Raw genomic sequence first — 6,000 nt, 5'->3', positions numbered from 1 at the left:
TTGAACAATGTGCTGGGGAGTAAAAGAAAGTTTTGGGCAGAAAAGGACATTTTTGTGGACCACATAACAGCCGCAGACTGAAGCAGTATTGCCTAGTTCCGGAGGGTAATTGTGCGGTTCATTGTGCGGACCGTAGAAACATTATGCGGTTGCATATGCGACCGCAGATCAGCGTCGGGGCTCCATTTTTCTAATTTTTTTTTACCCGACCTCATTTCGTTTATTTTGCCCTAGGGGTCATTTTTGAGGGATTATATGATATTTTAGAGAGTGGAGAGAGCTATTCTAGAGAGAGAAAGGGGAGGTTCAAGGATTTTACTACTCAACTTAAGTCAAGCCTTGGAATTTCACTAAGAGGGACTTGCTAGGACTTCAAAGATTAAGCATTTCTTTCCCCAATTCTTCAATTTCGGGATTAGGGTTAATTATGGATGATGATGGTAGATTTATTACATGCATGAGCTAATAGGGATTGTGGGAAAGTTGTATAAAATTCTTGGGTGGTTTTGTGGTTGAATTGGTTGAGGGAAAGGCCAGGTCATAGTTGTAACAGCCCTTGCCATATGAATTTCTCTAATCGCGCTTGTAATTCTCTCCTCCACTATAGATTGGCATCGTTAGGAGTGCTGGGAGATTAATGTTGCATTACGAAAAGCTCTTTCGAGGTATGAAGGCTAAACTCTTATTCTAGTATCAGAATTTCTGAATTCTTGTAAAATTCTATCATGTGTAGTTGAACTTGTAAGGCTATTGATGTTGGATGTTCAAGCTAGTAAATTGATTCTCAAATTTGCATAATGTACCCGAGACCTCTTGTGTTAAAGATTGACTATTGTGACTTAATTATGTTATACCCTTTGTGGGAGGAACGTATTGTATGAAATCAATGTGGTTAAGCTCTTATTTCTCATATGATGAAACTGTATGAACTTACACTGCTAAGGCCAAAGGTGCCAAGTGGTTGATTTGAAAGGAAACTCTTTTGTACAAACTATTATAGTTTTGTGACCCTAAATTGTGGTATTGTGATTACACCTCCACCCGCATATATTGGGGTGAGGCGGCGGAGCCGCTTTGTGTGGTGTTATGGTATTATGATTGCACCTCCACCCGCATACATGGGGGTGTGGCGGCAGGGCCGCTCTGTGTAGAGATAGTTGTAGAGGATCTCCGACTTGAAATTTATATATGTTATTGAAAGCTATTAATAAATTTTTTGTGGCTTTAACAGCTAATTAAGCATTTTATTGTTATCATAATTCATGTTGTATTTCCAAGTCCTTGAATAGGTGTTTGGTTTTCATACTAGTACTATTCAACATGTACTAACGTCCCTTTTGTCGGAGGCGCTGCATCTTTAATGGATGCAGGTGGTTCCATAGCGGAAAGCATTGACCAGTGATAGCGGTATACTCTTCTCCCAGTTGACTTGGTGAGCCATACTTCTTTTCGGGGTTGTGCATTTTTTTGTTGTTCCGTGTGTATTATGTTTTGAGGTATAGCCGGAGCCTTGTTACCGGCACCATCATTGTACTGTTTTATATCTATTAGAGGCTCCGTAGACATAGTGTGGGTTATGTATTAGTGTGGGAAAGTTAAACTAATGATGTCGTTATTGTATCTCCCGCTTCCACTGTAAAACTATGGTTGTGAAATGTATTGTTTTGGAGACTTATTAATGAAGTTTATATCCTCTTTATTTATGGGTGAGTTGGGTAGAAAGAAATCCAGTAGGCTTGCTTGGCCGGGTAATTTTGGTTGAGCGCAGGTCGCGCTCCCCGAGTTTGGGGCATGACCAATACCATGGTTAGAGATGAATATTTCCTACCAGTGTGAGTAGCATGTTGCGTATCGTGATTTTCTCTTGGGTGGGATCAATGGAAGGTTTCTGACTGATAGGGTATGTATTTTGCTAGTGACTCAGAGTTGATTATGAGATTCTAGTACTTTTCATATGATGGCATGATAGATGTGGTACATTGTATGGTATTAAGATTTGCATGTGCAAGGTCACGGGTTAGTTTGGAAGGGAAGGTCATGAATTTTTAGACAACATGGACGATTTCAGATGACTAGATGCTAGGGAAATCAATTACAATAGATAAATCTAAGATCTTTACATTTCTCCCAAATGGCCAACAAAGTCAACCCGAGGCCCGCCCGGTCAAAACCCTTCTCCAATGGTAAATTCCGACTATCCATGACCCCACGAGTTTATATATATGGTTAGTTTCAAAATTTGAGTCCAAATCGATTCTCAAAACACCATTTCTTATTTTTCAAAAACTTGACAAGGTTTCACAAATCTTCACTTTGATTCACATGATTTTGCTGATAAAATCTAAGATAAATTGATGGAATATGATTAGGAATGGATTAGAATCACTCTCCCAAAGTTCATTGATGAAATTCGTTCTTCAAAATCACCACCTACCGAGCCTAGGGTCCCAAAATATGAAAATGAGGCTAAAAATCTCGTCCCTTAGCTTTTTGTCTAGTCGCAGATGTCGCAAATGCATCCTGGGATTTGTAAATGCAAACCCCGTAAATGCGATGAAATCATCGCAAAAGAGAACTCCTTGCATCTCTGCTGTCATCACAATTGCGACGACTAGTTCGCAAATGCGAATACTAGAACCTCGCAAAAGTGATCTATGTTGTTGCTAGGCCATCTTCGCAATTGCGAACAAAAATGTTTGCAAATGCTATCATAACAGACTTGGACAAACACCGTAAATGCGATCCCCCACCTCGCAATTGCGAGGTCTGCAGACCACACTAGCAACAGAGCTAGTCTCCAAAGTCCAAAATTAGTGCGTAGCCTATCCGAAACTCATCCGGGTCCTTGGGTCTGCAAACCAAACATCAACTCAAGTCTAAAAACATCATACGAACTTAACGCGAGATCAAAACACCCTAATAATTCCTAGAACTACGAATCAGACATCAAAATGTATGGTATTTTAAAAGAAACTCGAGAACATGCAAATTTATAGCTGGACGTCCGAATCATGGCAAATTAACTTTGTTTTGCACCATATTTTGCAGACAAGTCATAAATGGTGAAATGAACCTATTCCAAGTTCCGTAACGGAAATCCAAATCCGATAGAAACTAAGTCAACCTACGGTGAAACTTAGGAATTCTTTAAGCCTTCAAATTACTAGTTTTCAACAAATTACATTAAATCAAGTTAGGGACTTCTGAATTCGATTCTGGGCCTATGCCCAAGTCTCAAATTATGATACGGATCCACCCGGACCGTCAAAATACTGATCCGGACCCATTTACATTAAATGTTGACTGTAGTCAACTCAAATTAGTTTTAAGGCTAAATTTCACATTTTCTTAAACTTTTCATATAAAAACTTTCCGGAACAAGACACAGACTGCATACACAAATCGAAAAACACTAAACGAAATTAGTCAAGTTCTCGGAGCTCAGAAATAAAGGCTAAAACTCAAAATGACCTATCAAATCATCACATTCTCTACCTCTAAAATAAACATTCGTTCTCGAACGAACATTGAAAGGTACCTGAACTGGTGAAAAGGTGTGGGTATCTACTACGCATGTCGGACTCAGACTCCCATGTGGTTGTCTCGATTAGCTGACCTCTCCACTACACTCTAACTATACGATAACTCTTAGACCTCAACTTCCCGTCCTACCGGGCTAGAATGGCCACGGGCTCCTCCTCATAAGTCAAATCCTTGTCAAATTGGACTGAGCCGAATCTAACACATGGGATGAAATATCGTGATACTTCCGGACCATGGACACATGGAACACCGGATGGAAAGCTGATAAAGTAGATGGCAATGCTAGTATATAGTCCACCTCAGCCACTCTTTCAAGAATCTCAAAGGGTCTGATATAACTAGGGCTCAACTTGCCATTTTTTACAAACCTCATCACACCCTTCATGGGTGAAACCCGGAGCAATCTCTCCCCAACCATGAATGCAACATTACGAGATCTCTGATTGGAATAACTCTTCTGCCTAGACTGAGCCGTGCGAAATAGATCCTGAATCATCTTGACCTTTTCCAAGGCATCCTGAACCAAATCGGTACCAAACAACCGAGCCTCTCCCGACTCAAACAAAACAATTGGGTGCCTCCCGTACAATGCCTCATAGGGAGCCATCTAAATACTCGATTGGTAGCTGTTGTTATAGACAAACTCCGCAAGCGGCAAGAACTAATCCCAAGAACCCCCAAAATCCATAATGCAAGCACGAAGCATATCCTCCAATATCTTAATGGCATGCTTGGACTGCTCGTCCGTTTAGGGGTGAAATGTAGTACTTAACTCACCCCGTGTGCCAAACTCACAAATTATGGCCCTCCAAAATTGCGAGGTGAACTGCGTACCTTGATTAGAAATGATGTACACGGGCACACCATGAAGACGGACGATCTCACGGATATAGATCTGAGCTAACCGCTTTGAAGAATAGGTAACTGCCATTGGAATGAAATGTGCCGACTTTGTCAACCTGTCCATAATGACCCATACCGCGTCGAACTTTTTCTGAGTCCGTGGGAGCCCAATAACAAAATCCATTGTAATACGCTCCCACTTTCACTTAGGAATCTCCAGCTTCTGAAGCAAACCACTAGGCCTCTAATGTTCGTACTTTACTTGATGACAATTCAGACACCGAGCTACATATGAAACTATATTCTTCTTCATTCTCCTCCACCAATAATGTTGTCGCAAGTCATGATACATCTTGGTAGCACCCGAATGAATGGAATATCGAAAACTATGGGCCTCTTCAAGAATCAACTCACGAAGCCCATCCACATTGGACACACAAATCTAACCTTTCATCTGCAATAACCCATCATTTCCAATAATAACCTGCTTGGCACCACCGTGCCACACCCTGTCCTTAAGGACAAGCAAATGGGGGTCATCATACTAATGCTCTCTAATGCGCTCATACGAAGAAGACCGAGAGACCATGCAAGCTAGAACACGGCTAGGCTCCGAAATATCTAACCTCACGAGCTGATTGGCCAAATCCTGAACATCTAATGCAAGCAGCCTCTCACCAACTGGAATATACGCAAGGCTACCCATACTCACAACCTTTCTACTCAAGTCATCGGCCACCACATTGGCCTTCCTGGGATGATACAAAATGGTGATATCATAGTCTTTTAAGAACTCCAACAACCTCCCCTGCCTCAAGTTGAGATCCTTTTGCTTGAACAAATACTGTAGATTCCGATGATCTGTGAACACCTCACATGACATGCCGTAGAGATAGTGCATCCAAATCATCAATGCATGAACAATGGCTGCCAACTCTAGGTCATAAACATGGTAATTCTTCTCATGAACCTTCAACTGACGTGATGCGTATGCAATCACCCTACCATCCCGCATCGAGCCCAATACGCAATGAATCATAATACACCGTATAGGATCCTGAACAAGTGGGCAACACCAACACTGGCGCCATAGTCAAAGCAGTCTTAAGCTTCTGATAGCTCAAGTCACACTCATCCGACTACTTGGATAGAGCATCCTTCTGGGTCAATCTAGTCAATAGGGATGCTATGGATGAAAACCCCTCCACGAACCGCGATAATAACCCGCCAAACCTAGGAAACTCTGAATCTCTGTAGCTGAAGTGGGTCTAGGCCAATTCTGAAATGCCTCAATCTTTTTTGGATCCACTTTAATGCTCTCGACCGATACAATATGCTCCAAAAAGATGACAAGTCTAACCAAAACTCACACTTTGAAAATTTGGCATATAACTGACTATCTCTCATAGTCTGCAGTACAATCCAAAGATGCTGCTCATGCTCCTCTCCACTAATGAAGTATATCAAGATATCATCAATGAATACGATCGCAAAAGAATCCAAATAGGGCTTAAATACCCAGTTCATCAAATCCATAAATGTTGCTGGGGCATTTGTCAACCCAAACGACATCACTAGGAACTCATAATGAATATATCAAGTCCGAAAAGCCGT

The sequence above is a fragment of the Nicotiana tomentosiformis genome, chromosome 7 (assembly GCF_000390325.3).
Source record: "Nicotiana tomentosiformis chromosome 7, ASM39032v3, whole genome shotgun sequence".
Classification (NCBI taxonomy): Eukaryota; Viridiplantae; Streptophyta; class Magnoliopsida; order Solanales; family Solanaceae; genus Nicotiana; species Nicotiana tomentosiformis.
The sequence above is the reverse complement of the archived record's forward strand: the minus strand, read 5'-3'. Positions refer to the sequence as shown.